The sequence below is a fragment of the Papio anubis genome, chromosome X (assembly GCF_008728515.1).
Source record: "Papio anubis isolate 15944 chromosome X, Panubis1.0, whole genome shotgun sequence".
Taxonomy (NCBI): Eukaryota; Metazoa; Chordata; class Mammalia; order Primates; family Cercopithecidae; genus Papio; species Papio anubis.
In genome coordinates, this window is record NC_044996.1 from 21,750,459 (window position 1) to 21,775,369 (window position 24,911).

General features: G+C 40.2%; 1 protein-coding gene and 1 pseudogene across 3 annotated transcripts in view; both read left to right on the forward strand.

The window, feature by feature from the left end:
- HS6ST2 (heparan sulfate 6-O-sulfotransferase 2) overlaps nucleotides 1–24,911 on the forward strand; it is a 344,995-nt gene that overhangs the window by 36,779 nt on the left and 283,305 nt on the right. The window lies entirely within an intron of this gene.
- On the forward strand, nucleotides 8,446–12,497 carry LOC108583898 (annotated as a pseudogene).

Consider the following 24,911-nt stretch of genomic DNA (forward strand, 5'->3'; position numbering starts at 1 on the left):
GAGGGAGAAAATGAAGTGCATTTGACTTGAAGGAATTCACTAATGTAAGATCAAAGTTGTAAAAACTGTACCTGAATATGCTCTATCAAAGGGCTGTATGCAGATGTTAAGAAAGGGAAGCTGCACAAAATACCTCTTTTCAATAATTCCACATTTTCTTTAGTTTTTCAGCTCCTATAAATCTCAAGAAGTAATTAACATGAAACCTATATTGTATTTCAGGAAAAACTCTAGAGAGTCTTCCTTAGGCCTTTAGAAGTCAGTGATGCTGTTTTCTGTCTTCTTAGAAGTCCTAAAATGAAAAATTTTGTCATGGAAACTGACCCATTCAAAGCAGAGAGTTTATGTGACTTTATGGTATAGGAAATTTGAAAATCGCATCTCATCTTTTATTTTCTGTTATCATGTTAAACCATGGTTGTGCCTATGGGATTAAGTGAATATTTTAGCCACTTGCATTAAATGATTAGCCAGTCTTTTCATAGTGACATTTGGTTGTATGTGCTGCTAGTCCTGCAGCAGTCTAGTCTGCTAGTGGTTAACTATGGAGAATTGGTCAGAGGAGTCCCTCCCCCTATTACACATATCTCATTAAAGACTCTCTGCAACTGCCAAACCAGAAAAGGGTATTTATTTCATGATTCATTAAAGAAAACATAATTTGGAAGGCAATTTTGTAAAGTCATCATCAAACATAGTCCACCATCCAGTAGGAATTATCCTCTCATTATCTCTTTTTCTAGAGGGTCATTGATGTTGTTCCCCTCTGTTAGCATGAATAATTAAGGACTGAGTATAAAGAAGTGGTGTGGACCTATGGTCAATCTGAAGGTGTCATCAGAAGAGTTAGCAGGGCTTTCTTGCCTTCAGCAGGCCATTTATTCTGAGCTAACCTGCCAATTGTATTTAGAACAGGGACCATTAACAGGGTGACTGTTTTGGTTGACTGTAAATAGGCTGCAGGGCTTTTTCCAGAGCAAATAGAGAAGCCAGCTGGGCTTCACTAAGACCACCTAGGAAGAGAGATCATGTCCCACCTGATCACATTCCAAGCAGATAGCAAATGGGCTCCAATTGAATTGTACTTCTGAAGGCTTTCTGAAGGGGTAGGGGAAAATACCTCCCATCTTAGAAATTATGGCTGCTAGTGGCCAGTTTAAAAAATTACTGGCCCTCAGCACCAAGTGTCTTAGCTTTTTGTCCACCTATAGCTGTCAGAAAGACAAGCTTTGTCCTCCTGGCAAAACTGCCTCTCAAGGTCTATGCCATCATTGTGGCTTGGTTTAATCAAGCTACCAGGGTTGCCCCTGTGTCTCTCATCTGGCTCTTCCAGAAGGGACGGTTTGGAAAACTTTCAGAGATCCTGATGATTTCATAGGGGGAGACCACGCTTAAGGAATAAGACCCTCCACACATGGCAGTGAGAGTGGCATGTTCATTGCCACCAAAAGAAGCCCCTCTGTTAAAACAAACCTGATACCAAACAGAGCTAAGGTTGCTTGAGGGCTTCGTATTGTAAGGCCTATGGGCATGCAATGAAATAGGCGATGATGTGGACTCTGAACCCTGAGGAAGCAGTTTAAATCACTAGCTCTGCTATTTATTAGCTGGGAAACTTTGGGCAATTTATTTCAGTTGTCAGGTCTTCAGTTTCATCATCTCAAAAATTGGGAGGACAGTGCCTGTCTTTATATACTCCTGGACTTGTGTTGAGGAGATCATGGATAAAGTGTGTTGCACACAGTAAGGGCAGTTATCATGGTTATCAGCCACACTGCAGCTAATTGGGCTCTAGTTACCCCATTTATCCCCGGTTAGGTAGGCCCAGGACTTTCTTAAGCTTTTCTCACCTTAAAGCGGAAACAAATTTCCTCTCCTGTAGGGGCCACGTGGCTCTGTTTAAATGTGGCTCTAAATGAGATGTGTGCCATTTGACAGGTCACCTTGTAAGGATACACAACATTTCCAGCCATGTAAAGGTGACTCTAACTTCTTGAAATCCCCTCTTTGAGAACTGCCTTTAGAACTGGTCTTTTTAGTCACAAAAGAAACACCTTTCAACAGGGTCTTTTTTTTTTTTTTTTTTGAGAGGGAGTCTCCATCCAGGCTGGAGTGCAGTGGCGCAATCTTGACTCACTGCAACCTCCGGTTCCCGGGTTCAAGCAATTCTCCTGCCTCAGCCTCCCAAATAGCTGGGACTACAGGCACACGCCACCATGGCCCTGCTAATTTTTTGTATTTTTAGTAGAGACATGATTTCACCATGTTGGCCAAACTGGTCTCAAACTCCTGGCCTCAAGTGATCTGCCCGCCTCAGCCTTCCAAAGTGGTGGGAATACAGGTGTAAGCCACCATGCCCGGCCTCAACATGGTCATGTTTTGAATATGCTTGGACAGAACCTTGCCACCATTTCTCATAGTCATGTGTATGGTATTTAAACCATAGAATATCAGATTTGTAATGCCCCCTAGAAATCTTCTAGTCCAGTAGTTTTCAAACTATGTTCCCCAGATCTCAAGTGTTTGGAGAAGGGACATCAAGGTCAGGGAAGATCCAAAGCACCGTATGTTCTTGATGCTAAGATGCCATTAGTTGTAGTTTGCACCATCAATTAATACTGGCATTTCAGGAATATTAAAAGAGTGTATGCAGTCATTCTAAGACCCATCCTTATTTTAGATATGAACTGCAATTAAATACAGTCTGCATTAGTCAGGGTTCTCCGGAGGGACAGAACTAACAGGATAGATATATATATACGAAAGGGAGTTCATTAAGGAGAATTGACTCACACGGTCACGAGGTAAAGTCCCGCAATAGGCCATCTGCAAGCTGAGGAGCAAGGAAGCCAGTAGTGGCTCAGTTTGAGTCCCACAACCTCAAAAGTAGGGAAGCAGACAGTACAACCTTAAATCTGTGGCTGAAGGCCTGAGAGCCCTTGGTAAACCAGTGGTGTAAGTCCAAGAGTCCAAAAGCTGAAGAACCCGGAGTCTGATGTTCAAGGGCAGGAAGCATCCAGCACAGGAGAAAGATGAAAGCCGGAAGACTAGGAAGTCAGCTAATTCCGCCTTCTTCTTCCTGCTTTGTTCTAGCCATGCTGGCAGTCAGTTGGATAGTGCCCACCCAGATTGAGGGTGGGTCTGCCTATACTAGTCTGCAGACTCAAATGTTAATCTCTTCGGCAACACCCTCACAGACATATCCAGGAACAATACTTTGCATCCCTCAATCCAATCAAGTTGACACTTAATATTAACCATCACACAGTCCATCATCAAATTAAAGAAATGTAATGTTTTCTGTTAAACAGTATAATTTTACACCTTTGGATAAGCACTGTTTCATTGCTATTTTATAGATTGGGCTCATGTCTATGGTTTCATGTCACAGATTTCTGCTCCTATAGAGTTTGAAAATTGACCTAATATAGCCCATTTCTTCTGCAGAGGTCCAGACAGGAGAAGGTCATACAGATAGTTAGCAGCAGGGCTGGGGCTAGAACTCGGGCTTCTTGACTGCCACTCCAGTTCTCTTCACAATGTTATAGTGCCTTTGTCTACAGCCATATTGCATCACCAGCACAGCTTTCCTTTGCCATGACTTGGTTTGCATGCAGGAATTGTAAACCCATCTTATTAAAAGTTACCAATGATAGACCAGGCCCAGTGGCTCACTTCTGTAATCCTAGCACTTTGGGAGGCTGAGGTGGGCAGATCACAAGGTCAGGAGTTTGAGACTAGCCTGACCAACATGGTGAAACCCCATCTCTACTAAAAGTACAAAAAAATTAGCCGGGTGTGGTGGCAGGCGCTTGTAATCCCAGCTACTCAGGGGGCTGAGGCAGGAGAATACCTTGAACCTGGGAAGCGGAAGTTACAGTGAGCCGAGATCGCACCAGTGCACTCCAGCCTGGGCGACAGAGAGAGACTCCGTCTCACACACACAAAAAAGTTACCAATGATAAGAACATTTTATGTTACTATAGCCCTTTACATTTTACAGAACAATTTTATATTCTCCTTTTCCTTACATCTTTACCACAGCTTGTTAGGTGGAGCAAGGAGGATATCATCATCATTATTATCATCATTATTAAGACAATCACCTCCATTGTATGGATGAGAAAACTGATACCCAAGGAGAATAAGCAATTGGCTCAAGATCATGCAGACAGTTAACAGAACTGAGAAGACCATCCATGGGTCCTGACTTACTCATTCAATGTTGTTACACATCAAAGCAAAACATAAATCTAAAGATATGTCTTGAGGAAAGAGTTACTCACTAGAAGCTTGCAAGAATATCATTTGATTGCTGAAAGCAGCTCATCTTCACCAGGGACGTTGAGTTACTGATATCCCAGAAATCCCATGTCACTGGGTAATTTCAACTACAAGTTGGTTCCATAGCTTGAGCCCTGAGCCCTGAGGATGGCCTTATACTGAGCATTGGGTGTTTTATCGTAACAGAGACAGCTAAGGTTTAACAATGGGCTAATAGCCAATGACAGTGCTTCCTGCACTGCTAGTGAGAGTGCCAAACCAAGGAGGAGCTGAGGAATAGTCCAGTGGCTAATGTGGGGATTAGATGCTGCTTTGGGTAATCTGTGTACAGTTCAGGCTGGATACAGGAGAGCCTCAAGGACTCATTTCACTTGGCTGCTTCTTGATCTGAAATTTTGCATGCTGCATGCAGCAATTTTCCCTTTGAAAATACATCTTTCCTTTTAAAAATGTGGTGATGTGACTTTTCTGAAGTTTTAAATGGTTGATCATTTTTAAGCTGGCACAAAAATGGTTATAAATCTTAATACTTAAAAATGTAAAAGGAAAGTATAAACGCTACTCACTTGTTTGGTACCTTTTGTGTGTTTGAGAGAGCAAGCCCAGCTCAGCAGGCCCTTTGGATGTCCACTGAAGTTCAGAAAGCAATGATCTAGTCGCATCAAGACATTGAATCTTCTGAATTCTGGCCTTGTGCCCTCCAGGTCAGGGCCATAGTGTTGATTAGTTGGTTGCCCAAGAAATGGTCCTGCCACGCCCCTGAATTTCCCTCTTCTGGATGAATAGAAAGTTTCCATCTACAGAGTTGGCAAGCTCTGTGCTGTTAATTTCACTTAGTTAAAAGGAAAAAAATTACTAAACACACAATTATAAGTAAACTACTCTGCAAACAAGTTTAGGATTCTAAAGAACATTTGGTGGTTAGACTTAAATGCTGTAGGCTATGATTACCCTTAATTCTGCACACAGGCTTCACAGCCAGAAGTTACATGATTTGGTCTTGTCGGATAAAGTCCCCTTTTTGCCTTGTTCACAGGGAGATTATGGGGGTGGTAATTGTCAGTGGATTCCAAAACTCCCTGGTCAATTTAAGCATTTATATGTGGGTTAATAAAGTGATGATATCATGCAGAAAGCACACTGTCACAGAAGGAAGTAACTATTAGCAACATCATGACACCTTAATCTTTTTCTCCCTTTGGGAGAGCAGAATGGGTTAAACAGAAAGGTTTGCTTTTATTATTGAAGCAAAAACAATCACATTTTTGTCTAAGTTGTTTAGTCAGTACGTTTTGTGTAATTCAATGGAAATAATTCCATGGTAACTTAGTAAGTCAGTATTGAAAAGGCTGGGTGAAAAGACAACATTTTAGAGCAGGCAGTGGGAAGCCTGAGGGAGCAGGAGAGCAGGATAGAGGGGCTGGTTAATCAGCCATCATTTGCAAGGACAATATATAATCCTGTTTGATTTGGTGGAACAGGTCCCTTATGGGTAACATATTCCCCAATCCCAAATCAGGAACTGCAAAATCATTTTACTTGCTATAACCTGAATCCTCGTAGGACTGGGGCTTATAAATTGTGGTTGACTAAGTGGGGAGGGCAGAGTTTTAGAAGATGCCACCTAAGGGTAGTGGGGGCAAGCACTTCACCAGGAAAGGCATTGACAGGATTTTTCAGTATAAATTCGCCAGCTGGAGACCTCTGCAGCCAGCAGTGGGCATGCCTGGATCTCACTCAGGCCTTGGGCTTGCCGCAGGAGGAACCCGCTCACTTGGCCCAGCAGACTGTTCTTGGCTTGCGCCCCTGCCCAGATCCCACACTTGCCACAGGATCCGCACTCAGCCTGCAGCTGAGCCAGGCATGCTGCAACCAGCCTCCCCCTTGTGTGCTGACATCTGGATGAGGGGAACAAACATGGTGGCATCTGAACAGGGATGCCAACAACCTTGAAGCCCCAGAGGGGGTGTTACAGTGTGCTAACAGTTGTTATAGTCCCACCATCCATAGCCCCAGCAAACAGGGATGTGTTAACAGCTCTTTTAGTGCCATTGCCCTGCTCCAGTCTGCAGCCCCAGGGCTAGCCTGGCCCTGCTGCTGCTTCCCTGAGCACAAGGCGGCTGCCTGGCACTGGCGGAGGGCAGAGGGATACAGTTTTACAGCCTTCTTTGTACCTGCGTTTGGCAGGTTCTGAGTTCTTGTCCCACATCCAAGAAGAATGAGGGTATGTTGACAACTGAAGTGTGAGGAGAGTTTTATTGAGTGGCAGCTCTCAGCAGAGAGGGGACTTGAGAGACCAGCCTTCTACCCAAAGTTGGGTGGCCTCTCTCCCCCACCCGAAGGTGGGTGATCCCAAAGTGTGACTGAGTCCAGGGTTCTTATGGGCTCAGAAGGGGGATGCAAGCTGATTGGTTTGTGAGTATTCAAAAAAGGCTAAAACAAGGGCACCACTCAAAGGTGGGCATGACAGTGTAAAAAGCCAATTAGGGAAGGGTAGGTATATGTAAAATAGGTGAAGGGTGGGGATCAATTAAAGGAAAGTATGCCAGATGGGAAGAGAGGTTCTCAATTCAGTTCATGGACTTATCTAGGACTTGTAGCTTGGCTTTCAAGCTTTAAACTGTCTATGGTTTGAAGGTGGGGTTTCACCAGGGATTTGCCCCTGTCTGCCTAAAACTTGTCTGCCTTCTGCTGTTATGAGCAGTACACAGAGGCAGGAGCAAAAGCAGAATAGAGTCCCGTCTGAGCCATGAGTTAGGAAATTTTACAATGGGTCAGTAAAAGGGACAAAATTTATCAAATGGAAGAGCACAAAGATGAACATTTGGATTTGTCAAGAAAGTTCCAAGAGAAATGTTAGCACAATCGCAGAGGGTTAAATTCTGTACCACGAACTACAGATGACCCTGACTCCTTTGTTGGTTGTAAAATACCTTTCTAGCTCCATATAAAGCAGGATGCCACAGCCTACATGTATTAAATCATGCATTGTATTGAGTTGAATTGAATGGTATTTGGGAGAGGGAGGGGATAGCCCAAGTGGTCCCAGATTAGGACCAACACTGGGGCAGCTGTGATCTTGGGACAGAAATGTGAAAACAGACTGTCCAGATGCAGAACAGGTGACTTTCATCGAATCCAATCCCTCCAATGAACATAAGAGGAAACTGATGCCCCATGAGGCAAAGCAACTTGCTTCAGGTCACCTACCAGGTTAGTTGTAGAACAGACCTGAAATTGGTAGGCTACCCAATTTTCAATTTAGTGTTTGCTTCCCTTTAGGCTTTATTGTTACTTTGCAATGGAGATCATACAGATGTGGGTCAGGAGACTCAAGAGAACAAGTGATTTGCCCCAGGCTACACTAGTGAGTGGCAGGAGCCAGGGTTTGTCTGATTCCAGAGTCTGTGGACATAACTACAAGGATATACGACAGAGTGTTTTGTGGTTGGAGGAGGAGAGAATTCCTTAAGAGTGTGTACTCATGGAAGGCAGCTCTAAAGAGGTCACATTTAAACTGAAATCTAAGGGATCATGGGAAGGAATTAGCCATAGCAAAGCTGGAGGGAGTCCAGGCTGAGGTAATCACAATTGCAAAGACCCTGAGGTTGATTTGTCCCCAGGACAAATGTCCTTGCCTGATGATGTCCTTGGCTAAGCCCTTTTTTTAGAGGTAATTCTTTGACAAACTCATTGCCGTCTGGAACTCCCAATGGAAAATTTTTGCTTTGTTGGTGTATCTAATTCAAGAGTTAGCAGCAGAGGCTCATGGCATGAAACTTCCCTTCAAGCTTGTTTGTCTGCTGAATTTTTGGTAGGAGCAGGATGGGATCAGGATGGTTAGGGGACCAGGAGCAGTGGGAAGGAAATGAGTTAGGAATGGTCTTTTATGTGCCCATGAGACTAGGCTACTGGTAAAATACTGACAAATAGTTCACCTCTAAGATTTTTTTTTTTTGAGATGACATCTTGCTCTGTCACCCAGGCCAGAGTGCAATGGTGCAATCTCGGCTCACTGCAACTTCTGCCTCCCGAGTTCAAGTGATTCTCTTGTCTCAGCCTCCCTGGTAGCTGGGATTACAGGCTTGCGTCACCACACCCGGCTAATTTTTGTGGTTTTAGTTGAGATGGGGTTTCACCATGTTGGCCAGGATGGTCTGAAACTCCTGACCTCAAGTGATCCATTTGCCTCGGCCTCCCAAAGTGTTGGGATTACAGGCATGAGCTACCACACCCAGCCCCCTCTAAGATTTTTAATATATGTCATGCTGCAGGATTCCTATTCTATCAGAGGCTTGTATTTACAGAGGCAATGGATGAAAGGCAAGGAACCAGTGCTAGAAATATAAAACCTTTCCTGTGTGGGCTAGGTCCTGGAACAAGGGAATATAAGGCCGGAATTTTGCTTTCTACTCTGGAACTGACTTGCCTTTAACTCTGCAAGTTTTACTTTCCTGCTTTATGTCTGATAGGCATAAAATGCCCACCATTCTTCTTTCTAACACAGTTATAATTTCATCAATGGGATTAGTGAAGGCACTAACAAAATCTAAATTCTCCATAGTATTGATCATCAGGGTGTTCTTTAGTAGTGACTTAAAGAAAATCATGCTCTTTGAAAGCATGTATATAAGTAGCCTTGTACATTGCCCACTGAGAAAAGATAATGGAGCCCAAATCTAGGCTTTTTGTTCCCCTCCTCCCTTTTTTTCCTGGGTGATTATACTTTTCAAGGTTATGTTCTTTCATATTCAGTGTTGACCATGCAAAACTGGTGAACAAGAATTGGTTCTGGGATAATTTGTTCCAGCTATAAAGTAGAAAGCATTTTACTAAAATAAGATGCTTAGATTTGTTTGGATCTACAGTTTATTCTTAACTAAAATTCCAGGAACTGTTGGTAACAGTCTAGATTCATAGCAACCAGTTTTGACAAGAATTAGAAAGAAACTAATAAAATGTTCTCATTATAAGGTTCAGGACCAAATTTGAAGGCTTTCAGGATTCCAGAATGGCAAATGGTAGAGTGAATGTGAATATATTAGAAAGTCATGCTCAATTATTGTCATCTTCTATCCAGTGAAGAATGTAGTTTAAGCAGGATGGGTGGGGGCATCTGACGTCCTCATTTATTTCCACCTCTGTAGCTATTTAAGTGATGATCATTCTTGGTGGTGGTTAAATTATGATGCACGAAATACTATCTCCCTAAGGACCTTGCTACAGGGCAGAGGTGATTACAAGAAATTGTTGCTGCTGATGTAATGTTTCGTATACCAAGATTAAACCGCAAGATGAAGTAATGTACATTTTTTTTCCTTTGAAATGCAGCTGGAGGGAAACCAGGATAAGAACTATTGCCAAATGAAATATAATGCCCCAGGAAAAAAAAGATACTGTAAATGTAAAATCATTACAAAACTGACCATCTGGGTTATATATTAAACCACAGCTTTCAATTTGTTATGGTTTGAGGAATGACTTCACAATATGTGCCCCTTCCTCCGTACCTTCCTCAACCTCAGGAAAGCATTCTGTTTTCATGAGTGTAGCTGGAAAAAAAACTAGCCTTAAAGTTTTGTTTTTAAAAAAGAGTTCCAATCAATAGCTCTTAGTAAAGGCACTGTGTTTGCTTACTTCTTTGCATTTAGTCCTAGTATATAGTCTTGTGTTGCTAATTCCACTTTAGCTGTGGCAAATATACCAGTGTGTAGCCACTGGGCCATGAGATAAATTGAATCAATGTGGAGGTGACAGTTGAAAAACCTCTGTCTGCCTCAGTTCAGGAAACAAGAGCATGTTCAACTCACTTTGGGAAACCCCCAGGCATTAAAATTCTGGCATTTTCATGTTTTGAGAGAACTGAGGAGTAGCCCTGTTTTGATAATCATTTAAAAGTATTTTACTTAATTAGAGCAGAATTTGCTCAGGCAGAAAATCACATTTATATGGTAGCCAGGCTGTAACACCTCATAGCTACCCATTGTCTCTAATCAGAATTGACAGCCTGGTGACTGGCTCCATGCTGGGTGAAGTCCGGCAAACTGCAGGCCCTGGAAGTTCTTAATCCCAAACCTGGGCTTCCAGTGGAGTTCTTTCTTTTTTTTTCCAGTGGAGTTCTTCAATGGGTCTGGCTTTGAAATACTTCTATCCTTTCTAGTTTAGAAAAACAATGGCACAAGAAACCTATATGTAAGTCAGCTACCTTTTTGATATATAATTCACATACCATACAATTTCCCATTTAAAGGGTAAAATTCAGTGATTTTTAGTATATTTACAAAGTTGTACATCCAAAACCACAATCAATTTTAGAATATTATAATTCCCCAGAAAAGAAACCCCTCACTCCTTAGCCTTCACTTCTATAGTCTCCCCATTCTCACACCTCTAGGCAACTACTAATCTACTTTCTGTTTCTAGAGATTTGTGCGTTCTGATAATTTCACATAAATGGACAAATACAGTGTGTGGTCCTTTGTGACTGTCTTCTTGGTGCATCATGTTGTAGCATCAAGCAGTAATTAATTTCATTTTATTGCTGAATAACATTCCATTGCATAAATGTATAATTTATTCATTCATTGGTTGATGGACATTCAGATTGTTTTCAGTTTTTAACTATTGCAAATAATGCTGCTATGTTTTGTGTACGACCGTTCGTGCAGACATATGTTTTCATTTCTCATGGAGTAGAATTGCTGGTCATGTGATAACTCTGTGTTTAATCATTTGAGGAATTGTCAGGCTGTTTTCCAATGTAACTGCACCGTTTTATGTTTACACCAGCAATGTATGAAGGTTTCAGTTTCTTCACATCCTTTCCAAAACTTCTTATAATCTGTCTTTCTCAAAATAGCTGTTTTAGCAGGTTTGTGAAGTGTTATCTCATTGAAGTTTTAATTTGCATTTTCCTAATGATTGATTATATTGATCATCTTTTTATCTGCTTAATTTCTATTTGTATATTTTATATGGAGAAATATCTATTCAGATTCTTTGCTTATTTGAAAATTAGATTACTTGTCTTAAGTTTTTGAGTTATAATTGTTCTTTATATAGTCTAGGTACAAGTCGTTTATCAGTGACAGGATTTGCAAAAACTTCCTCCCATTCTGTGAGTTTTCTTTCTTGATGTTCTTTGAAGCATGAAAGTTTAAACTTTTGATGATTTCCAGTTCATGTATTTTTTCTTTTGTTGTTTGTATTTTTGGCATTATAGCTAAGAAGTCATTGTCTATCCAAGGACATGAAGATTTACAACTGTTTTCTTCTGAGAGTTTTATTGTTTTAACTCTTACATTTCTGTTTCTGATCGATTTCAAGTTAATTTTTGAATATGGTATAAAGTAGGGGTCCATCTTTGTCCATTTGCATGTGGATGTTGACCCAGAATCATTTGCTGAAAAGGCTATTGTTAGCAGTTCCCTCCCTGCCCCATAGCAGCCATGCATGGGGCAACTTCCAGTGGGGTGAGTATGAGGTTGTGGCAAGCAGGCCTCAGTGATGGTGGCATGATGACCACACTCTGGGGCTTCATCTGTAATGACCTGTTCAGTTTCAACAACATTAACTTGGAGCCACGCACAGAAACTTACAAGATTCCTTTTTATTTACAATATCTTGCCAGAGTATTCGGGCATCTAGTGGAAAGTTAATGGATTATATTGTGGGTAAAGCAGAAGGTTCAGTAGCTGGAGAAGAATGGCACAGTTATGCCACAGCTCTTTCTGTTGCCCAAAATTTACATATCTTGGTTTGGCTGTTAAACTCATAGAGTTATTGGAGGAAATTTCAGAAAGGCACAAGACAAGGATGCCTTTGGTTAGCCCTTTAATAATTTACTGTACCCCTAGATAGAACAGGGAAGCAAGTGTCTTAGTCCATTTATGTTGCTATAAAGGAACACCTGAAGCTGGGTAATTTATAAAGAAAAGAGGTTTTATTTGGCTTATGGTTCTGTAGGCAGTAGAAGAAATGTGGTGGTGGCATCTGCTTCTGGGGTGACCTCAGAAAGCTTCCACTAATGGCAGAAGGCAAGGGAGAGCAGACATCACATTGTGTGAGAGAGGAAGAGAGTAGAGAGGGAGTGCTAGGCTCTGTTTAAGAATCACTTCTTGGCTGGGCACAGTGGCTCATACCTGTATTCCCAGCACTTTGGGAGGCCAAGGTGGGCAGATCACCTGAGCTCAGGAGTTCGAGATCAGCCTGGCCAACATAGTAAAACCCTGTGTCTATTAAAAATACAAAAATTAACTGGGCATGGTGGGTACCTGTAATTCCAGCTACCCGGGAGGCTGAGGCAGGAGAATTGCTTGAACCTGGGAGGCGGAGGTTGCAGTGAGCCACTCCAGTCTGGGCAACAGAGTGAGACTCCATCTCAAAAAAAAAAAAAGAATCACTTCTCGAGGGACCTACTAGAGTGAGAACTCAGTCATTACCATGAGGACAGTACCAAGCCCATTCACAAGGGATCTACCCTCATGGCCCAAACACCTCCCATCAGGCCCCACCTCTAACACTGGGGATGAAATTTCAACATGAGATTGGAAGGGGCAAATATTCAAACTGTATCAGTGAGAAAAATAAAATAATATGAGAATTGAGGAGAAAGAAGCAAAACTTTTACGTTACATAGATGTGATTGTACAAATAGAAAATCCATAAGAATCTACAATAAATGTTTAGAATTAATAATGTTTAAGAAGTTGGATATAAACTCAGTACAAAAATCAACTGCATTTCTATATACAAAAAATAACATTTAGAGAAATATGTCATTTGCAATGTTATCAAAAACATTAAGTGTTTAGGAAAAACCTAACAAAAGCCATGCAAGACCTCTTTGAAGTTTATAAAGCTTTACTGAGAAACATTCAACATGAGCTAGCTAAGTGGGCAGAGACACTGCACCTGTAGATTAAATGACGTGATATTATAAAACTGGTAATTTTCCCCAAATTGATCCACAGATCCAGTGTAATTGCAATCAAAACCTCAAGTATTTTTGTGGGGTTTGTTAATCTGGTTCTTTGAAACAGTCTTACTTTGTCACCCAGGCTGGAATGCAGTGGCGTCATCTCGGCTCACTGCAGCCTCAACCTCCCAGACTCAAGTGATCCTCCCACCTCAGCCTCCTGAGTAGCTGGGACTGCAGGCATGCACCACCGCACTTGGCTAAATAAAATTTTTTTTTTATTAGAGACAAGGTCCCACTATGTTGCCTAGGCTGTTAAGCTGATTCTTAAACTTGTGAGGTAATGGAAATAGCTAAATTAAAACAAAATATTCTTTTAATTTGTTTCTTTAATCTAGAGATGGGGTCTCCCTATGTTGCCCAGGCTGGTCTCAAATTCCTTGGCTCAAATGATCCTCCCACCTCCACTGACAAGGTATTCTTAAACAACAAAATGGGCATACATGCCCCTCCAAATGTCAGGCTGTAATATATAAGACTTTGTGTAAGTGTTGTAGTAGTTGTCTAGACCAATGGAACAGAATTTGAGAAACAGATCCAGGAATACATGGATTTTGACATTTCTTAGAGGGGAAATTGCAGATCAGTGGTGAAAGAATTGACTTTTCAGTAAGTGTGGTAGAACAATTTGACAGCCATGTGTGGAAAAATTTTTCCAGATTACTACCTTATCATATGCACAAAAAATGAATTCCAGATTTTTGATCTAGAGATAGATAATATTGGAGAGTGTCTCCATGACCTCAGGATAGAAAATAACTTCTTCAACAAGCCACTTGAAGCAGTAACTGTAAAGGAAAAGTTCATATATTCAGTTTCATTCAAGTGAAGTAATTTTGTTCTTCAAAAGATGTCATAAGGATCATAACAAGGCCAACCACAAGTTGGAAGAAGATATTTGCAAAAACATTACAACAGTGTTTGTTGGTTATCCAGAATACATAGAGAAGAACTATAGCTGGGATGAATAAATAAATAAATAAGGGAAAGACCATTAAGTACTGTACAAAAAGACAAGAGTAAATGGGCAATAAACAAAAAATGTATTTGGCCTTATTAGTAATCAAAATGCATATTAAAATCACGATGAAGCATCATCATACCATGAGATTGGCAAAACTAAAAATGTCCAAAGCACCAAGCCTTGGTACTGTGGGGATGGAGTTTTACTCAATTCTGTGAGTGTAAGTTGGTACAAGCAGGTTAGAAAACAGTTTGGGGCTGGCTGTGGTGGCTCACGTCTGTAATCTCAGCACTTTGGGAGGCCAACTTGGGAGGATTGCTTGAGCCCAGGAGTTCGAGACCAGCCTGGGCCACATAGTGAGATCTCTATCTTTACCAAACAAACAAACAAAAAAAAATTAGCTGGGCCTGGTGGTGTGGGCCTGTACTCCCATCTACTAAGGAGGCTGAGGTAGGAGGATGCCTCGAGCCCAGGAGTTCGAGGTTGTGCCACTGCATTACAGCCTGGGCGAGAGTGAGACCCTGTCTCTACACACACACACACACAGGAAAAAGAAAGAAAAAAAAAAGAAAAGAAGGAAACAGTTTGACGCTCTAATAAAGTGGAAGATATGCATACTCTTTTGACCGAGGAATGACTTTGTAACTATTGACCTTAGATATTGCACTATGAGATACAAAATGAGAATATTCTTAGTTTTTAATAGTAAAAGCCGGAAAGTTTTAACAGTAGGACTATGGACAACTTAGGATATAGTCATACAATGGAATGCTAAACAACACGAGGCTAAGTTTCACAATATTAACTGAGAAGGGTAAATAAAAAAAATTTAAAATATAACTCCATTTATATGAAGTTCATAAACAGGAGAAATTAAACTCTATTAGGTGGTAAATTAGATATTACTTGGCAATGCCTAATTTATTTCTATCTATATTAGGTGGTAATACCTAATTTATCACTACTTAATATTGCTATATTAGGTAGCAAGCAGCAAGAAGATAATGATCAAAAAGTGAAGAAGTGGAGACCTCTTGGTGAGGGAGGGGATGTTACTGACTTGAGGGACCTAAGGGAAGCTTCAGGGCAGTGTCATGTCCTATAGCTACATTTGGTCCATGGCCACATGGGTGCTTACTGCGCAGTCTTTAATTTGTACATATGGATGAAAACATTGTATGTATGCTATGACTAATCTATAAAATTAGCATATCAATTACTGTAACATAATATATAGTAATTTTTTAAAACCAAGTAACAGAATTGTGGTTAAAAACTACTTTTTTGAGTTTATCTTTTAAGAAACTATATATTATAGATTGTGAAATATCAGCATGAAAACAAGAAAGTCATATTTTTGTGCTGCAAAATAATGGTCACAAATCCTATGTAATAAAAATTGATATTGTGATGTAAAACAAAGGCTATTGTTTTCTCACTGGACTTTTCCCCACTGTTTTAGCATCCTTGTTGAAAATCATTGACTAAAAATATGAAGATCTGGACTCTTAATTCTGTTCCTCTATACTTATGCCAACACCATATTTTATTGTCTTGGTTAATGTTTTGAAATTGAGAAGTGAGTCCTCCAACTTTGTTCCAGTTTTCATGATTGTTTTGGATATTCTGGGTCTTTTATAGTTCTATGTGAATTTTATGATCAACTCATTGATTTCTGTAAAGAAAAGTAAGATTTTGATAGGGATTACATTGCATCTGTAGATTAATTTGGGGAGTATTGTCATGTTAACGATATAAAGTTTTCTGATTCGTGCACATGGGATGTTTTCCCATTTATTTAGGTCCTCTTTAATTTCTTTCTACAATGTATTTTAGTTTTCAGAGTATAAATTTTAGGCTTATTTTATTAAATTTATTCCTAAGTATTTTATTTCTAGCGATGCTATTGTAAGTGGAACAGTGTTCTTAATTTCATTTTTGGTTTGTCCATTGCTACTGTATAGATATAAAATTATTGTTGTATATTGGTCATGTATCCTGCAACCTTATTGAAATTGTTTATTAGTTCTAATAAATGTTTAGTTTATTCCTTAGGATTTTCTATATACCGGATCATGTTGTCTGCAAATAGTTTTACATCCTCTTTTCCAATTGGGGTACCTTTATTTCCTCGTCTTGCCTAATTAGCCTACCTAAAACTTCCAGTACAATGTTGAATGACAGTGGCTAAAACAATTATCCTTGTCTTGTTTCTGATCTCAAGGGGAAAGTATTCATTCTTTCACCATGAAGTATGATGTTAGTTGTGGGTTTTTTCTAGTTATTCTTTATCAGGTTGAGGAAGTCCATTCTCCTTTTTTCTTTAAGCTATTGATTTAGGATGGATTTAGGTGGTCTTGTTGCTTTGGAAATTGTAAACTTCCTTCCTAAAGCCTGCTCCATTTTATCCTTCTAAGATATGCATGATTTTGAAAAGACTACAAACTTCCCAGTTAGAGGACGGCCTTCTTGTTTTTCACCCTATATACAATGAGCCTCCTTGTTGGATGCCAAAGTAAGGTCTTTACATCCTTCATTCCCTACAGACCAGGCTTCTTAAATTATCAGGCCACAGGTAACAAATACATTTCATCTCCTGTACCAATTCTGATGTTTTGGTAGTAGCTGCCTGAAGGATTAAGAAGGAATCTGAGGCCATGTACAGTCTCAGTACTGTCATTAATTAGTGTTATCTGGCCTGGTGCAGTGGCTCACACCTGTAATCCCAACACTTTGGAAAGCCAAGGCTGGCAGACTGTTTGAGTTCAGGAGTTTGAGACCTGCCTGGGCAACATGGTGAAACCCCGTCTCTACCAAAAAATACAAAAATTAGCTGGGCATGGTGGCACACGCCTGTGGTCCCAGCTACTCAGAAAGCTGAGGTGGGAGGATTGCTTGACCCCAGGAGGTGGAGGCTGTAGTGAGCCGAGATCACACCACTGCACTCCAGCCTGGGTAACAAAGCAAGACCCTGTCTCAAAAAAAAAAAAAAAAAAAAAAAAGAGTGATATGTGTCACTGGTCTGGTAGTAGGGAGGGCTGCAAATTGATACAATTTCTGGATTAGACTGTGCCTATGCCTCAACCAATTTCAGTGGCCTTTTTTCCAGTGCCCTCCTTAGTCCTTCAACAACATTAAATCTTACGGCCCATACCCCTTTATACCACCCTCTCTTCTTTAGATCTCTGTTACAAAGCAATATTCTGGGTCTCCTGTAAAGTCTCTGGCCTTCCCTCCTCCAACTTTGCCCCTCAACATATCTCTCTAGCTTTCTCAGCTGAGCCTTTGATCCTGTGTACTCTTTGCTTGGGATATTTTGCCTTTCTTTTACATCTCTGCTTGCTGAAAATTTTGCCATTCTTCAAGCTCCATCTCAAATCTGCTTCCCTGGTTTTCCCCGTACCTGAGAGACAGTTCTGCCCTTAAACTGCCAAGGCATAGGATGTTTGGGTACCATACCTAGAATTGTTTTCCTTCTTGTACTTTTGTAATTGAGTTCTTGTCCAATACTGACAATATGAAATTTCTTAAGACCAGGCAGGGACTTTATATTCTTAGCATATGACTCCCTGCTTTTACTATGGTGGATGCTCAATAAATGTTTGGTCCTTTTAAACTCTTTTCTTGCTGCCTATTGGAAAGATTATTTTTAAGATTTCATGTTATTTCTATTATAGGCTCATTAGTAATGCTCTTTATTTTGTGTTTTCCCTGGTGTTTATTCCAGGACATAAAATATGTAACAATTTAGTATTAGTACACATATATAACTAGGTTATATATTGCTGCATGACAACCTGCCCTCGAATTTAGTGGCTTAAAACAACAAATATTGATTATCTAATAGTTTATGTGAGTTAGGAATCTAGGTATGGCTTTGCTGGGTTCTCTGGCTCAAGGTCTCTCACAAGGCTACAATCAAGATATTGGCTGGGGATGCAGTCATTTCTTCTGAAGGCTTGATTGAGGGAGGATACACTTCTAAGCTCATGTGTGTGGTTGTTGGCAGGATTCAGTTCCTTGTAGTCTGTTGGACTGAGGGCCTCAGTTCATCACTGACTGTCAGCTGGAAACCTCCATCAGTTCCTTGCCCCATGGAACTCTACATAGGGCAATTTGCCATATAGCAGCTATTTTCATCAGAGAAAGTGAAAGATAACAAGAGAAGGTGAATAAGAGAGAAGCCAGAGTCTTTTTTTTTTGTACCATAATCTTGGAAGTGACATATTCCATTTGTTATGAGTCATTATATCCATCACCCATTCAAAGGGCAGGTATTACACAATGACGTGAATAATAGATGTTGTGGATCATCGGAAGTCATCTTAGAAGCTGCCTACAATAACATCCTTCTAACTTTTAATATTCTACCTTGAAATAATAATATACCCTTTTAGAGGGTATATTATTCATGTGAAAACCTGTAACAACATATTTTAATTTTCCTCCTCCCAGTCCTTGAACTACGTTTTTCATCATTTTTCTACATGTTATACCATGTATAGTACAATATATTATTATTTAATTAATTAATTTATTAGAGATGGGATCTTGCTATGTTGCCTAGGCTGTTCTTGAACTCTTGGCCTCAAGCAGGCCTCCCATCTCAGCCTCCAAAAGTGCTAGGATTACAGGCATTATATCTGGCCTATTATTTTTGACTTAAATAGTTATCTTTTAAAGATATTTTACAAATGAGAAACAGTATTTAATATTTACTCACATTTTTATCATTTACAGTGTTCTTCATTCCTTTTTGTAGCTCCAGCATTCCATCTGGTGTTATTTTCCCTGTGATGAAAGAACTTTATTATTTCTTATAGTGGTGGTCTCCTTGCAATGAATTCTCCCTCAAAAAAAGAAAAAGAAGTAAGTGTAAGAATTGAAAGGGAAGATATAAAACTATCATTACTTGCAGTTGATATGACCATCTGCAGAAGGAAAACAAGGTAATGGATAGAAAAATGATAAAAACTAATAAGGAAATGCAACAACTTATAAAAATCAATAGCGTTTCTCTGTACCGATGATAACTGATCCAAAAACAGCTGGACTTCTAGCAGTAATTTTCTCAGACTGCTCCCTTATTTCACCTAATTTTTGAAAGACAGTTTTTTGTTTTTGTTTTTTTTTTCTGGAAATAGAATCATAAGGTGTCAGCTTTTTCTTTCAGTACTTCAAAGATGTCACACTGTTGTTTTTGGTTTGCACAGCTTCTGATGAGAAGTATGCCATCATTTTTATCTTTGTTCCTTTTAACACCTTTCACATTTTTTCAGTACTTAGATAATGATTTGCTATGGTGTGGTTTTTTCCTTTTATTTTTGGCTTACAGTCCATTGAAATTTTTAGACTTGCACATTAATAGTTTTCATAAAATTTGCAAAACTTTTGGTCCTTCTTCTTCAAATATTTTGGTACTTCATTGAACCCTGTGGTGTTTCCCATAGCTAATTGACGCTCTGTTCTGTTTGTCTCAGTCTTTTTTCTCTATGTATTTCATTTTGGACAGCTTCTATTGCTATGTCTTTAGGTTCACTCATCTTTTCTTCTGCAGTGTCTATTGTAGTAGAACTCCCAGCCTATGTGTTTTTCATTAAGAAACTGTATTTTTCGTGTCTGCATGTTTGAGTTGAGTCTTTCCTGTACCCTCCATGTTTCTACTTAACATGACCAGTCTTTCCTCCAGCTCCTCTATTAAATGGGAATATATGTATAATGACTATATTTTAATGTCCTTATGTGTTAAGTCTGTAATTTGTGTCATCTTAGTTTGTTTCTGCTGATTGATTTTTCTCCATTTAAGAGTTGTATCTTTCTAATTCTTTGCATGTCTGATAATTTTTGATTGGATGTTGGACATTATGGATTTTATATTTTTGAGTGCTTCATTTTATCATATTTCTTTAAATATTATCAAACTTTGGGTGTGGTTCCAAGATGGCTGAATAGGAACAATTTCTGCATTTCCAACTGAGTTACTGGATTCATCTCACTGGGGCTTGTTGGACAGTGGGTGCGGGACAGTGGGGGCAGTGCACTGAGTGTGAGCTGAAGCAGGGCAAGGCATTGACTGACCTAGGAAGTGCAAGGGGTAAGGGAATTCCCTTTCCTAGTCAAGCAAAGCTGTGATGGACAGCACCTGTAAAATTGGGTCACTCCCACCCTAATATTGTGCTTTTCCAAGGGTCTTAGCAAACGGCACACCAAGAGATTATATCCCACACCTGGCTAGGAGGGTCCCATGCCCACAGAGCCTTGCTCATTGCTAGCACAGCAGTCTGAGATCGAACTGCAAGGCGGCAGTGAGGCTGGGGGAAGGGCGCCCGCCACTGCTGAGGCTTGAGTAGGTAAACAAAGTGGCTGGGAAGCTCAAACAGGGTGCAGCCCACCACAGCTCAAGGAGGCCTGCCTGCCACTGTAGACTCCACCTGTAGGGGCAGGGCATAGCTGAACAAAAGGCAGCAGAAACCTCTGCAGACTTAAAAGTCCCTGTCTGACAACTTTGAAGAGAGTAGTGGTTCTCCCAGCACAGAGTTTGAGATTGGAGAATGGACAGACTGCCTCCTCAAGTGGTTCCCTGACCCCCAAGTAGCCTAATAGGAGGCATCCTCCAGTAGGCACAGACTGACACCTCACACGGCCGAGTACCCCTCTGAGACAAAACTTCCAGAGGAATCATCAAGCAGCAACATTTGCTGTTAAGCAATATTCGCTGTTCTGCAGCCTCCGCTGCTGATACTCAGGCAAACAGTCTGGAGTCGACCTCCAGCAAACTCCAGCAGACCTGCAGCTGAGGGTCCTGACTGCTAGAAGGAAAACTGACAAACAGAAAGGATATCCACACCAAAACCCCATCTGTATGTCGCCATCATCAAAGACCAAATGTAGATAAAACCACAAAGACGGGGAAAAAACAGAGCAGAAAAGCTGAAAATTCTAAAAATCAGAGCACCTCCCCCACTCCAAAGAAATGCAGCTCCTCGTCAGCAATGGAACAAAGCTGGACGGAGAATGAATTTGACGAGTTGAGACAAGAAGGCTTCAGACGATCAGACTTCTCCGACCTAAAGGAGGAAGTTTGAACCCATCTCAGACAAGCTAAAAACATTGAAAAAAGATTAGATGAATGGCTAACTAGAATAAACAGTGTAGAGAAGTCCTTAAATGACCTGATGGGGCTGAAAACCATGGCATGAGAACTACGTGACGAATGCACAAGCTTCAGTAGCTGATTCGATCAACTGGAAGAAAGGGTATGAGTGATTGAAGATCAAATGAATGAAATGAAGTGAGGAGCGAAGTTTAGAGAAAAAAGAGTAAAAGGAAATCAACAAAGCCTCTAAGAAATATGGGACTATGTGAAAAGACCAAATCTACATCTGATTGGCATACCTGAAAGTGACCGGGAGAATGGAACCAAGTTGGAAAACACTCTGCAGGATATTATCCAGGAGAACTTCCCCAACGTAGCAAGGCAGACCAACATTCAAATTCAGGAAATACAGAGAATGCCACAAAGATACTCCTTGAGAAGAGGAACTCCAAGACACATAATTATCAGATTCACCAAAGTTGAAATGAAGGAAAAAATGTTCAGGGCAGCCAGAGAGAAAGGTCAGGTTACCCACAAAGGGAAGCCCATCAGACTAACAGCGGATCTCTCGGCAGAAACTGTACAAGCCAGAAGAGAGTGGGGGCCAGTAATCAACATTCTTAAAGAAAAGAATTTTCAACCCAGAATTTCATATCCAGCGAAACTAAGCTTCATAAGTGAAGGAGAAATAAAATCCTTTACAGACAAGCAAATGCTGAGAGATTTTGTCACCACCAGGCCTGCCCTACAAGAGATCCTGAAGGAAGCACTAAACATGGAAGGGAACAACCGGTAGCAGCCACTGCAAAAACAAGCCAAATTATAAAGACCGTCAATGCTAGAAGGAAACTGCATCAACTAACGAGCGAAATAACCAGCTAACATCATAATGACAGGATCAAATTCACACATAACAATATTAACCTTAAATGTAAATGGGCTAAATACTCCAATTAAAAGACACAGACTGGCAAATTGGATAAAGAGTCAAGACCCATCAGTGTGCTGTATTCAGGAGACCCATCTCATGTGCAGAGATACACATAGGCTGAAAATGAAGAGATGGAAGAAGATCTACCAAACAAATGGAAAACAAAAAAGGCAGGGGTTGCAGTCCTAGTCTTTGATAAAAGAGACTTTAAACCAACAAAGATCAAAAGAAACAAAGAAGGCCATTACATAATGGCAAAGGGATCAATTCAACAAGAAGAGCTAACTATCCTAAATATATATGCACTCAATACAGGAGCACCCAGATTCATAAAGCAAGTCCTTAGAGACCTACAAAGAGACTTAGACTCCCATACAACAATAATGGGAGACTTTAACACCCCAAAGTCAACATTAGACAGATGAATGAGACAGAAAGTTAACAAGGATATCCAGAAATTGAACTCAGCTCTGCACCAAGCAGACCTAATACACATCTACAGAACTCTTCACCCAAAATCAACAGAATGTGCATTCTTCTCAGCACCACATTGTACTTACTACAAAATTGTCCACATAGTTGGAAGTAAAGCACTCCTCAGCAAATGTAAAAGAACAGAAATTATAACAAACTGTCTCTCAGACCACAGTGCAATCAAACTACAACTCAAGATTAAGAAACTCACTCAAAATCGCTCAACTACATGGAAACTGATTAACCTACTCCTGAATGACTACTGGGTACATGATGAAATGAAGACAGAAATAAAGATGTTCTTTGAAACCAATGAGAACAAAGATACAGCATACCAGAATCTCTGGGACACATTTAAAGCAGTGTGTAGAAGGAAATTTATAGCACTAAATGCTCACAAGAGAAAGCTGGAAAGATCTAAAATTGACACCCTAACACCACAATTAAAAGAACTAGAGCAGCAAGAGCAATCACATTCAAAAGCTAGCAGAAGGCAAGAAATAACTAATATCAGAGCAGAACTGAAGGAGATAGAGACACAAAAAACCCTTCAAAAAAATCAATGAATCCAGGAGCTGGTTTTTTGAAAAGATCAACAAAATTGATAGACTGCTAGCAAGACTAATAAAGAAGAAAAGAGAGAAGAATCAAATAGACACAATAAAAAATGCTAAAGGGGATATCACCACCGATCCCACAGAAATACAAACTACCATCAGAGAATACTATAAACACCTCTATGCAAATAAACTAGAAAATCTAGAAGAAACGGATAAATTCCTGGACACATACACTCTCCCAAGACTAAACCAGGAAGAAGTTGAATCTCTGAATAGAGCAATAACAGGCTCAGAAATTGAAGAAATAAATAATAACTTACCAACCAAAAAAAGTCCAGGACCAGATGGATTCACAGCCAAATTCTACCAGAGGTACAAGGAGGAGCTGGTACCATTCTTTCTGAAAGTATTTCAATCAATAGAAAAAGAGGGAATCCTCCCTTACTCATTTTATGAGGACAGAATTATCCTGATACCAAAGCCTGGCAGAGACACAACAAGAAAAGAGAATTTTAGACCAATATCCCTGATGAACATCGATGCAAAAATCCTCAATAAAATACTGGGAAACAAAATCCAGCAGCACATCAAAAAGCTTATCCACCACGATCAAGTCGGCTTCATCCCTGGGATGCAAGGCTGGTGCAACATATGCAAATCAATAAACATAATCCAGCATATAAACAGAACCAAAGACAAAAACCACATGATTATCTCAATAGATGCAGAAAAGGCCTTTGAGAAAGTTCAGGAGCCCTTCATGCTAAAAACTCTCAATAAATTCATGGGATGTATCTGAAAATAATAAGAGGTATTTATGACAGACCCACAGCCAATATCGTACTGAATGGGCAAAACCTGGAAGCATTCCCTTTGAAAACTGGCACAAGACAGGGATGCCCTCTCTCACTACTCCTCTTCAACATTGTGTTGGAAGTTCCGGCCAGGGCAATTAGGCAGGAGAAAGAAATAAAGGGTATGCAATTAGGCAAAGAGGAAGTCAGATTGTCCCTGTTTGCAGATGACATGATTGCCTATTTAGAAATCCCCATCGTCTCAGCCCAAAATCTCCTTAAGCTGATAAGTAACTTCAGCAAAGTCTCAGGATACAAAATCAATGTGCAAAACTCACAAGCATTCTTATACACCATTAACAGACAAACAGAGAGCCAAATCATGAATGAACTCCCATTCACAGTTGCTTCAAAGAGAATAAAATACCTAAGAATCCAACTTACAAGGGACGTGAAGGACCTCTTGAAGGAGAACTACAAACCACGCTCAACAAAATAAAAGAGGACACAAACAAATGGAAGAACATTCCATGCTCATGGATAGGAAAAATCAATCTCGTGAAAATGGCCATACTGACCAAGGTAATTTACAGATTCAATGCCATCCCCATCAAGCTACCAATGACTTTCTTCATAGAATTGGAAAAAAACTACTTTAAAGTTCATGTGGAACCAAAAAAGAGCCTGGATTGCCAAGTCAATCCTAAGCCAAAAGAACAAAGCTGGCGGCATCACACTACCTGACTTCAAACTATACTACAAGGCTACGGTAACCAAAACAGCATGGTACTGGTACCAAAACAGAGATATAGACCAATGGAACAGAACAGA